Raw genomic sequence first — 13,236 nt, 5'->3', positions numbered from 1 at the left:
TTTTTTATACTTGTTTTGTTGTTACTGTTTGTTTTTTATTTTTATTAGTTACATTTAACTATCTCTGTATCTCAGCTGTATCCTGCTCCTTCAATCCCTCCCAATCCCACTCTCCCTCCCTCCTTCATATCTTCCCTGCTCCTTTCCAAGTCCACCAATGGGGGTAGTAGGTCTGACCCTGTTTTATAAGGTATATTCAAGGCTGGCTGCAAAGTTCATTAAGTGAGACATAATTTCCTCTTCCTATTAGCTGTTCTTTGTGTATTTCTGAATAAAATCTCCAAGTGTTTCTATACAGTTGATTTAACACCTAGATTTATTATTACTAACAAAATAATTTTTTTGTTATTAGTAAGATGATAAATCTTTATTTACTAGACTGATGATACATGATGCTTTCTTTCTCAAAATGTGAAATACTAAGGGATTTTTCTTCTTGTTTCTAAAATATGGTTGTGGATATGAAAGGTGTACATTAGAATCTTTATGAACATGGTAATGTTTTTAATTGTCGTTTGAATGAGACAGAGTATTTAGGGCATGAATCTTAAAGTATTTCACAAAGAATTTGTATTACATACAGTTATATAACTACTTCTGGCTATTGAGTACACAAATATTTCAGTAGTAGTTGACACCCTTTCCCCCCACATTGTACCCAGGGAGGTACAACTAATTATTGTGTAAAATGATTGACTTTTTGTAATTTAACTTAGCAAGTCAAATTTTATTAAATGACAAATACAGGAACAGTCCTTTTATTCTCTTCCTTATGATGTTCAATGTTATGAAGAACCTATATCAAGTTGTACCAGTGAAATATTGTTGACCTTATAGGAGGTAAAAAACAGACATGTTCATGAGTAAATATCAGTCTGTGGTTATATCTGTATGCTGTCACTTTATCAGAATCATAAAGAGAATAAAATAATAGACAAATGGTCAGTGGTGAATGCCTTTATGAAGTGGTTTATCAAATGTTGGCTTCAGCCACCAGTGCACTAAAACTTAGATCACTGTGGTAGAAACTCCTGAGCATAGTATAGAAAATGGTATAGTTATTACGCAGTTGATAAATTCAATGCCTATAGGTATGCTTTACATGAGAAAATGACTTACAGCAAGCTCTCAAAAGTGAAAGAGAAGGGGAAAAGGAAGGAAGTGTGGTTTCATTGTCCCCTTAGTAGCAATAAATAAAAAAACTTGTTCCCTATTAAACCATTTCTTGATGTTTCTCAATAGATTTTCACCTAAACACTTATTAATCCCAAAGCTCTGACAAGCACAGCCTGCAGAATTAGGCCAACCACTGCTACAAATAGCTAGTGTACGTGAAAGGGTAATCATTGCTTTCCAAACTATTATTAGATTAACTTTACAGGGATTGCTTTTTTTTTCTGTTAGTTGAGGCATAAATGACATGATTTACCTTCCAATAAATCTAATAGCAAAGTGGCTATGGCATGATGTTCATAGCCTTTAGTCCAATGACAGATTTTTTTTTTTAGCATTTTGTACATGAATGCTTATTTCTCAAATAAACATTCCCTTTAAACACAAGGAATGAATTTCAAATCTTCATAAAGATGAATTAGAAATTAATATCCTTCAAGTATAGTGAGTATCATCACTGTGTCCTTGGTCACATTGGCATTTACTATTTAACTTCAGAAACAAAAGTAATTAATTTCTACCCCTCCTCTATGAGCAGATCTCCACTGTTCTGCAAAGTTTTACAAGTTTATAGCATCAGATTGAAGCAAATTTAAGGTGTGAAATAGCTGTATTAAGACACAAAATAAAGTTAAAAGATACAGTCAAGTTATAATAAATATAGGTGTTCTTGTCCTCATTGTAGATTCTTGGGTAATGTGCTACGAGAGCATCCTGTGAGCCAATATAGATAGAGTTGTAAATTTTCCAATATATATCTCTAACTTTCTGAGCTGGGTGAAACAGACCAGACAGATTATTCTGGATTCCTTCAGGAGTTTTGAGCAGCTTGAAACCATTAGAATTTAAGGCATCATTGAAATGTGACAGAGTATCTAACTCATAACAAATATTGCTGATTTTGAGTTGTAGTCACAGCTTTTGTCCTTTGGTGTTGTCTATCACTCTGTGACTAACTTTGGAAACTCAATATAATCAAACAAGTTGACAAAAATTGTGCATAAGAATTATCTCTCTATATGGATTTATCATATTGCTAATTAACCATTACGAGGAATCAGTTTTCATCAGTATGTTCCATGTAACAACTTAGCTTCCTTCTTTAAGTTTCATTACAGATGCTATGAGAAGTCAAGCCTCATACACAAGTGGCTATAAATACATATTTTTCCAGAACAAGCAATTTTGTTGTTTCAGCAGATAAGTAACTTGTGTTTTGTGTTGACATTTTCTTTTATTTTAACATATATTATGATGAGTTAAATACAACTTATTTACTACTTTTATATCAGGTGAAAATGGGTAAAATAAGTTCTCAGTAGAAAATATAATTTGTGTGTTTTCTCCTGGTTGTGAAACCTTGAATTTTTCAATTAACAGAATTGGTTCCAATTTCTTCCTGAGTACAATCAATTTAATTTTAGGAGTATCTTTACATGTTGAGCTTAAGGTGACTCATTTTTCCTATGAACTTCTTAGACTGTGCTTATACTACGCAGTGCAGGATTTATGTTTTGTTAGTTTTGATGTATATTGTTTGAGAGAGCTTATACTGTCCAATCACCTTTGCTGCAAAACCACCTAATCTTGATAGGTCCAAACGGATCTATGAATGTGTTTTTGAGTTTAACACATGTAAAAATGACTTTTCACATTATTCTGTATCCTAGACCTTCAACTCAATGCATTTTTGACTTTAAAACAAAGAGATGCATACTACATAGCAGTCTTCTTTATTTCATATGTGCATATCTGAAAGAAATTATAGTACTAAGTTGCATCTGAAAAATTGAAAATATTATACCAAGCACTGCTCTTCTACCTTTCCTTAGCTAAAACAGTTATGAACTAACACTTCATGAACCTCTTTCCTTCTCTATATCATCACAATAAAAAAAACATCATAACATATTAAATGATATGTTTCTTTTCATTGTATATGGCAGTGACATTATTGCAAAACACCCTAGGCAGTACGACTAATGAGGGAAGTAAGAATGGGTATTTTTAAAAAGAAAGATTAAAATGCAAAACACTTTGAATTGCTTTAATCAGAAATTCTAGCTGTTTAAAAAAGTGTAAGTAACAAAGCAATTCATTATAAGAAAATGAGCAGCATACTTTACTGTAGCTGCGTATAGGATAAAATGTACTATAATTGGAGAAAGGTTTTCATTGAAATTATATTGAGATTTCTTTTTCAAGTTTTATTTTTTTATATTAATTACAGTTTATTCACTTTGTATCCAAGCTGAAGCTTCCTCCCACCTCCCCTCCTAATCCTGTTCTCCCTCCCTCATCTCCTCCTATGGCCCTCTCCAAGTCCTCAGAAAAGGGAGGTCCTCCTCCCCTTCCATCTGACTGTTTATCCAGACCCATCTGAACTGACTGTATTGTCCTTCTCTTTTGCCTGGCAAGGGTGCTCCCCCATCCAGGGGAGGCAGTCAAAGTGCCAGTCATTGAGTTCATGTCAGAGACAGTTCTTGTTCCCCTTACTAGGAAACCAACTTGGATACTGAGCTGCCATGGGCTACATCTGACTAGGGTTTTGAGGTTATATCCATGAATGGTCCTTGGTTGGAGTATCAGACTCAGAAAAGAACCCTGTGCCTAGATATTTTAGTTCTGTTGCTCTCCTTGTGGAGCTCCCGTCCTCTCCAGGTCTTACTATCTCCCCCTTCTTTCCTAAGAGTCTCTGAAGTCTGCCCAGAGTCTGTTTATGAGTCTCATTATATGCTTTTATACAATGCTAGTTCGACTCTTTCAGAGGCCCTCTGTGGTAAGCTCCTGTCTTGGAAGGAGGAGAAAATATTGAGATTTCTTACACATAGGATCTAAAACTAATGTGAATCTAATTTAATTGAATGATTGTTAATTTTTCATTGTATTAAAATAAGAGGCACTCATAGATTCTACGTGGTAGTAGCATGATAGAATTCAGTCTGTAGAAAAACAGAAATGTTCCGCAAAATAATATATATTGTCTTTTTATAATGTACATAATGCATGGTTTATTAACTAACACACACATATATATACATATATATTAGTTATTACACAATGTAGTTTATAATCAATAACAATTCAGCAGTCACAGTTTGGGAACAATTAAAAGATAAAGTGTACATAATAGAGAAAAAAGTGAGTTTAAAATTTTTACACTTATGAAATCATAAATTTTAATTAAAATATTCAGAAAAATATTTTCAGTAATTTCTAATTCAGCTGAGAGTTAAAGTTAACAGATTATTATTTTTATTTTTTAAATTCTTTATTAATTACAATTTATTCACTTTGTATCCCCCTGTGGTTCCCTCCCTCCTCCCGTCCATATCCCTCCCTTCCTCCACCTTCTGCATGCATGCCTCTCCCAAAGACACCTGATAGTGGAGGTCTTCTTTTCCTTCCTTCTGATCCTAGTCAATTAGGTCTCATCAGGAGTGGCTGCATTGTCTTTTTCTGTGGCCTGGTAATGCTGCTTCCTTCTCAGGGGGAGGTAATTAAAGAGCAGGCCAATCAGTTCATGTCGGAGAAAGTCCCTGTTCCTATTACAATGGAACCCACTTGGATACTGAACAGTCATGGGCTACATCTGTGTAGGGGTCTTAGGTTATCTCCATGCATGGTACTTGGTAGGAGTATCAGTCTCAGGAAAGACCCCTGTGCACAAATTTTTAATTCTGTTGCTCTCACTGTGAAGCTCCTGTCCCTTCCAGGTCTTACTATTTCCCACGTTTTTCATAAGATTCCCTGCACTCTGCCCAAATGTTGAACATAAGTCTCAGCATTCCATTCAATGAAAAAGACAGCATCTTCAACAAATGGTGATTGTCCAACTGGATGGCTACATGCAGAAAAATGAAAATAGATCCATATTTATCACCCTGCACAAAACTAAAGTCCAAGTGGATGAAAGACCTCAACATAAAACCAGATGCTCTAAATAGGTTAGAAGAAAAAGTGGGAAACAGCCAAGAACTCATTGATTGGCAAGGGAGACAACTTCCTGAACAGAACACCAACAGCACAGGCTCTAAGAGCAACAATCAACAGATGGGACCTCATAAAACTGAAAAGCTTCTGTAAAGCAATGGACACTGTCGTCAGAACAAAACGACTTACTACAGATTGGGGAAGGATCTACACCAACCCTGTATCTAACAGAGGACTAATGTTCAGTATATATAAAGAACTCAAGAAGTTAAATGGCAACAAATCAAGTAATCCAATTAAAAAATGGAGTACAGAGTTAAACAAAGAATTCTCTATAGAATAATATTGAATGGCAGAGAAATACTTAAAGAAATGTTCAGTGTCCTTAGTCATAAGGGAAATGCAAATCCAAATGACCCTGAGATTTCACCTTACACCTATCAGAATGGCTAAGATCAAAAACTCAAGTGACAACACATGCTGGAGTTTAGACATATAACAAGTATAAGTAGGTAAAAAAAATTAAAGTATGGAGACATTTAATGAATATAAGTGGGTAGGAAAGTTTAATATATAGATAAGTACATCAAACAGACAAATGAATTGTATATCTTTGATTTCATGCAGCCTAATATAATGCCAAATATAGCATATTACCTTTTCTTATTTTTGGATCACCTAAGTTTACTTGGTAGAAAATATTTTTCTCTAAACATCAGTTACAAACTAGAAGCATGTTTATCAAGCAAAATAAATCATGCATGTGAGTCATTTTGTACTCACAGGCATATACATGTGAGTACTTTGATGAAAATATCTTAGCGACACTGCAGGACACTTTTGGACATTATGATTTTTTTAAAATTAGTTTATTATGCTGTCAATTTAACACAAACCTTTGTGCAGACTGATAGACTGCTCTGTCAATGAAATACATCTGAAGTCAGAGAGCATTCTCCAAATTTGTGTGTGGTGTTTTGTTTTCAATTGAGGCAACTTTAGAAATAATTGAATGCTACAATATTTTGTAGTATATAAAGACTTTGTAGATTTTATTGAAAACTTAATACCAGTATTTTGCTGTGAAATATAACATAATAATGGTTTCACTAATAGATTTTTTAATATCATTATTACCATCATCACCACCACTACCATGATCATCTCTCTGCATGCAATAAAAGCAACAGTTCCTCATAAAAACTGTTATATTAATTACAGTTTTTTCATCATTAGATATGTGATTTCTATCTTATTTGTAGGTTTTACATGCCTAATTTAGATCTTTAAAACGTTCTTACAGACCTTAAAAGAACAATTCTCAACTTCAAAGAAAAAACAAAAATCCCAGAATTGCTAAAACAATTCTGTACAATTTATCATCTGGAGGTACTTCCATAGCTGAACTCTAGCTATACTACAGAGCAATAGTAATAAAAACTGCATGGTACTGGCATAGAAACAGAATGGTGGATCAATGGACTTGAATAGAAGACCCAGAAATAAAACCACACACCTAAGGATATTTGATTTTTGACAAAGAAACCAAAAGTGTACAATGGAAAAAAGACAACATCTTCAACAAATGGTGCGGGTCTAACTGGATATTAAGATATAAAAAAATGCAAATAGGTCCATATTCATCACCCTGCACAAAACTAAATCCAAGTGGATCAAAGACTTCAACATAAAACAAGATACATTACCAAATTCATTCTATGAAGCCACAATCACCTTGGTACCTAAACCTCACAAAGACTCAACAAAGAAAGAGAATTTCAGGCCAATCTCCCTTATGAACATTGATGCAAAAATACTTAACAAAATACTTGCAAACCGGATCCAAGAACACATCAAAGATATTATCCACTATGACCAAGTAGGCTTCATCCCAGGTATGCAGGGGTGGTTCAATATACGGAAATCCATCAATGTGATCCACCATATTAACAAACTGAAAGAAAAAAACCACATGATAATCTCCCTAGATGCTGAAAAAGCATTTGACAAAATCCAACATCCATTCATGTTTAAAGTACTGGAGAGATCAGGGATACAAGGCACATATCTAAACATAGTAAAGGCGATATACAGCAAGCCTATAGCCAACATCAAACTGAACGGAGAGAAACTTAAAGCAATCCCTCTGAAATCAGGGACAAGACAAGGCTGCCCACTGTCTCCATATCTCTTCAACATAGTGCTGGAAGTCCTTGCTAGAGCAATAAGACAGTCGAAGGAGATCAAGGGGATACAGATGGGAAAAGAAGAAGTCAAATTATCACTATTTGCAGATGATATGATAGTATATATGAGTGACCCCAAAAACTCTACCAGGGAATTCCTACAGCTGATAAACACCTTCAGCAAAGTGGCCGGATATAAAATTAACTCAAAAAAATCAGTAGCACTCCTGTATACAAAAGACAAAAGGGCTGAGAAAGAAATTAGAGAAACAACACCATTGACAATAGCCACAAATGACATAAAGTACCTTGGCGTAACCCTAACCAAGCAAGTCAAAGACTTGTATGAAAAAAAATTTCAAGTCTCTGAAGAAAGAATTAGAGGAAGATATGAGAAGATGGAAAGATCTCCCATGCTCATGGCTTGGCAGGATTAACATAGTAAAAATGGCCATCTTACCAAAAGCAATCTACAGATTTAATGCAATTCCCATCAAATTGCCAACACAATTCTTTACAGACCTGGAAAGAAAAATTCTCAACTTCGTATGGAATAACAAGAAACCGAGAATTGCTAAAACAATCCTCTACAATAAAAGATCTTCTGGAGGTATCTCCATCCCTGATCTCAAGCTGTACTATAGAGCAACAGTTATAAAAACTGCATGGTACTGGCATAGAAACAGAATGGTGGATCAATGGAATCGAACAGAAGACCCAGAAATAAACCCACACACTTACGGACACCTGATTTTTGACAAAGATGCCAAAACCATACAATGGAAAAAAGATAGCATCTTTAACAAATGGTGCTGGTCCAACTGGATGTCTACATGTAGAAAAATGCAAATAGATCCATACTTATCACCCTGCACAAAACTGAAGTCCAAGTGGATCAAAGACCTCAACATAAAACCAGACACATTAAATCGGCTAGAAAAAAAAGTGGGGAATACCCTAGAACTCATTGGTACAGGAGAAAACTTCCTGAACAGAACACCAACAGCACAGGCTCTAAGAGCAACAATCAATAAATGGGACCTCATGAAATTGAAAAGCTTCTGTAAAGCAAAGGACACCGTCATCAAAACAAAGCGACTGCCTACAGATTGGGAAAGAATCATCACCAACCCTCTATCTGACAGAGGACTCATATCCAATATATATAAAGAACTAAACAAGCTGAAAAGCAACAAACCAAGTAATCCACTTAAAAAATGGGGAACAGAGCTAAAGAGAGAATTCTCTGCAGAGGAATATCGAATGGCAGAGAAGCACTTAAAGAAATGCTCAACCTCATTAGCCATTAGGGAAATGCAAATCAAAACAACCCTGAGATTTCACCTTACACCCATCAGAATGGCCAAGATGAAAATCTCAAGGGACAACACATGCTGGAGAGGTTGTGGAGAAAGGGGAACCCTTCTCCACTGCTGGTGGGAATGTAAACTTGTACAACCACTCTGGAAATCAATCTGGCGCTTTCTCAGACAACTAGGAATAGCGCTTCCTCAAGATCCAGCCATACCACTCCTAGGCATATACCCAAAAGAGGCGCAAGTACACAACAAGGACATTTGTTCAACCATGTTTGTAGCAGCTTTATTTGTAATAGCCAGAAGCTGGAAACAACCCAGATGCCCCTCAACTGAAGAATGGATGCAGAAACTGTGGTACATCTATACAATGGAGTATTACTCAGCAATGAAAAATAAGGAAATCATGAAATTTGCAGGTAAATGGTGGGACCTGGAAAGGATCATCCTGAGCGAGTTGACCCAGAAGCAAAAAGACACTCACGGTATATACTCACTCATATAAACATACAATATAGAATAAACCCACTAAAAGCTGTACATCTAAACAAACTAAGCAAAAGAGAGGACCCTAACTAAAATGTTCAATCCCCATCCTGAAAGGCAAAGAGGATGGACATCAGAAGAAAAAGAAAATAGGAAACAACCTCGGAACCCGCTACAGAGGGCCTCTGAAAGCCAGAAGAAAACAGGAAACAACCTTGAAACCTGCCACAGAGGGCCTCTGAAAGCTTCTGCAGTATAGACTGTCAAAGCAGATGCTGAGCCTGATGGCCAACTGATGGGCAGAGTGAATGGAATTTTATGTAAGAAGTGGGAAATAGTAAGAGCTGGAGGGAACGGGAACTCCACAAGCAGAGCAACAGAACAAGATAATTTGAACACAGGGAACTTCCCAGAGACTCATACTCCAACCAAGGACTATTTGTGGAGATGACCTGGAACCCCTGCACAGGTGTAGCCCATGGCAGTTCAGTGTCCAAGTGGGTTCCATAGTAATGGGAAGAGGGACTGCCTCTGACATAATCTGATTGGCCTGCTCGTTGATCACTTCCCCCCTGAGGGGGGAGCAGCCTTACCAGGCCACAGTAGAGGACAATGCAGCCACTTTTGATGAGAACTGATAGACTAAGATCAGAAAGAAGGAGAGGAGGACCTCCCCTATCAGTGGACTTGGGGAGTGGCATGCATGCAGAAAGGGGAGGGAGGGTGGGATCAGCAGGGGAGGAGGGAGGGGCTCATGGGGGGATACAAAATGAATAAAGTGTAATTAATAAAAAAATAAAAGATTTAATAAAAAAATAAAAATAACATAAAATAATTTAAAAAAAAAACAAGATACACTAAATATGTTAGGAGAAAAAGTGGGGAAGAGTCTTGAACTCATTGACACAGGAGACAATTTCCTGAATGGAACACTAACAGCACAAGCTCTAAGAGCAACTCAATCAATAAATGGGACCTCATGAAACTGAAAAGCTTCTGTAAAGAAAATGACACTGTCATCAGAACAAAATGACAGCCTACAGACTGGGAAAACGTCGTCATCAACACTATATCTGACAGAGGGCTAATATCCCAAATATATAAAGAACTCAAGAGGTTAAAAAGCAACAATACAAGCAATTTAATTAAAAATGGGGTACAGAGCAAAAGAGAGAATTATCTATAGAGGAATATTGAATGGCAGAGAAACACTTAAAGAAATGCTCAAGGTCCTTAGTCATCAGGGAGGTGCACCTCAAAATGACCCTGAGATTTTACCTCACGGCCATCAGAATGGCTAAGATAAAAAACTCAAGTGACAACAGATACTGGAGAAGTTGTAGAGAAAGGGAAACCCTCCTCCATTGCTGGTGGGAATGTAAACTGGTACAACGACTATGGAAATGAATCTGGTGCTTTCTCAGACGACTAGGAATATTGCTTCCTCAAGATCCAACTGTACCACTCCTAGGCATATATCCAAAATATGCTCAAGTACACAACAAGGGCATTTGGTCAACCATGTTTGTAGCACCTTCATCTGTAATACCCAGAACCTGGAAACAATCCAGATGTCTATCAAAGGAGGAATGGATACAAAAATTGTTATACATTTACACAATGGAATACTACTCAGCAATTAGAAAGAAGGAAATCACGAAATTTGCAGAGAAAGTGGAATCTAGAAAAGATCATCCTAAATGAGGTATCCCAGAAGCATAAAAACACACACAGTATATGCTCACTTATCAGTGGGTACTAGACTTATAAGATAGAATAAAATTACTAAATTCTATACACCCAAAGAAGATAAACAAGAAAGAAGATCCGGGGTAAGATGATCAATCCTCACTTAGAAAAACAAATGGGATAGACATTGAAAGTAGGAGAAAAAAAGTAGCAGGACAGGAGCTTACAACAGAGGGCCTCTGAAAGACTCTACCTAGCAGTCTATCAAAGCAGATGCTGAGACTCATAACCAAACCTTGGACAGAGTTCAGGGAATCATATTTAAGAAAGGGGAGTTAGTACAACCTGGAGAGAACAGGAGCTCCACAAGAACCAAATATATCAGGGCACAGGGGTCTTTTATGAGACTGTATCTCCAACCAAGGACCATCTATGGATACTCCCTAGAAATCTTGCTTGGATGTAGCCCATGGTAGCTTAGTATGGAAGCGGGTACCCCAGTAAGGGGAACTGGGACTATTTCTGACATGAACTCAATGGTTGGCTCTTTTTCCTCTCCCCACTCCTGAGGGAGAAGTAGCTTTGATAGGCCACAGAGGAGGACATTATAGCCAGTCCTGAAGAAACTTGATAAGCTTGGGTCAGATGGAAGGGGAGGAGGACTTCCCCTATCAGTGGACTTGGAAAGGGACAGGGAGGAGATGAGGGAGGGAGGGTGGGGTTGGGAGGGAAGGGGAAGGCTACAGCTGTGATACAAAGTTAGTAAACTGTAACTAATATTAAAAAATAAAAAATTAATTAAAAAGTTATTTTTCCAATTTTTATTTTTTATATTAATTACAGTTTATTTAAATTGTATCCCAGCTGTAGCCCCCTCCCTCATTCTATCCCAATTCTCACCCACCCTCCCTCATCTCCTCCCTGCTCCTCTCTAAGTCCATTAATAGGGGAGGTCCTCCTCCCCTTCCATCTGCCCCTAGTTTATCAGGTCTCAGCAGGGCCAGCTGCATTGTCATCTTCTGTGGCCTAGCAAGGCTGTTCCTCCCTTGGAGGATGGGGTGGTTGAGGTCAGAGTCAGCCACTGAGTTCATATCAGTAACAGTCCCTGTTCCCCTTACTAGAGTAACCCACTTGGATAATGAGCTGCCATGGACTACTTCTGAACAGGGGTTCAAGGTTATATCCATTGCATGGTCCTTGGTTGAAAAATCAGTCTCAGAAAAGACTCCTGTGCCCAGATATACTTGGTCTTTGTGGAGCTCCTCTCCTCTCCAGGTCATACTAACTCCCCATTCTGCCCAAGGTTTGGTTATAAGCCTCAGCATCTGCTTTGATTCACTTCTAGGTACAGTCTTTCAGAGGCCCTCTATGGTAGGTTCCTGTCCGGTTACTTGTTTTCTTCTTCTTTCAATGTCCATCTCATTTGTCTGTTTAAGTGACGATTGATCTTTTTTTTTATTAAACTTTTTGACTTTGACAATATTTCTTATCTTCTCACTTTGTGTTGCCATCATGATATCATATAAAAATTTGAATTGGGTTTTCATGTAATTGAATGTCATTTCTAATTTTCTGGCAAGCTGTTTACATTCTCTAAGAAATCTATTTTAGTCATGTTTGCCATCTTTAATAAAGGTTGTTTTATGCTGTATGTGAAAATGTTAATTATATATACTTAAATGATTCAAAATATTATAGTTGATACTATTCCTATCATAATTTGAATTTATTTGTTTTTCTGTCAGTTACTACTTTAATAGTGATGTCAGCTATATTATGAAATTGGAACATATAAAAAATGAGGGGAATATGATTTTGTGGACATCAGAGATTGTTTTCCTGATCTATGAATTATATTTATCTCAAAAATATTATCCTTCCACTGTTTTTATCTGAAGTGGTTAATAACATGAAATAAGTCCACATACCTGAAGCATGTATCTTATGTGCACTGACACATACTTTTAAAAATAACAATGCTTTCTCTAATCACATGCATGCTGGAACATTTTATTTTTAATAAGTATGGGGTTCATATATATTAAATGTAAAAATAATAGATTTTATAGAAATATATATATTTCCTTATGTAGTAAATATTTTCCAAGGCTCACATGCATTCTCATGAATTAATGTTCTCAATATTTAAAACAGCAAGTCACTGGAGGATTCTAAATGCTATAAGTTGCGCAGTCACCCAAGTCTTTCCCTTATTTCTATTACTGTATAATTTACTGTAGTAAAATATAAAGCATACTTTATATCATTGAGAGAAAAATGGTAAGCGAATTTAAGTAATAAAAGTGCAATTTGGCAAAACGCTTAGTTCTGGTTTAATATTGTTTTAAGCCTATTATTTTTAAAATTATTAGAGTATTAGAAAAACTATAGTATTGTGCTGGGTGTCTTCATAATGCATCTTCAAACACTTTAATTTTCATTTCTGTTTGCTT

General features: G+C 36.4%; 1 protein-coding gene across 1 annotated transcript in view; it reads left to right on the top strand.

Moving 5' to 3' along the window:
• The window catches only part of Dach2 (dachshund family transcription factor 2), a 743,535-nt gene that overhangs the window by 367,054 nt on the left and 363,245 nt on the right, over window positions 1-13,236 (top strand). The gene's annotated exons all lie outside the window — the stretch shown is intronic.

This window comes from Psammomys obesus, unplaced genomic scaffold (assembly GCF_907164565.1).
Source record: "Psammomys obesus unplaced genomic scaffold, mPsaObe1.curated_primary_1811, whole genome shotgun sequence".
Taxonomy (NCBI): domain Eukaryota; kingdom Metazoa; phylum Chordata; class Mammalia; order Rodentia; family Muridae; genus Psammomys; species Psammomys obesus.
The sequence above is the reverse complement of the archived record's forward strand: the minus strand, read 5'-3'. Positions and strand labels throughout refer to the sequence as shown.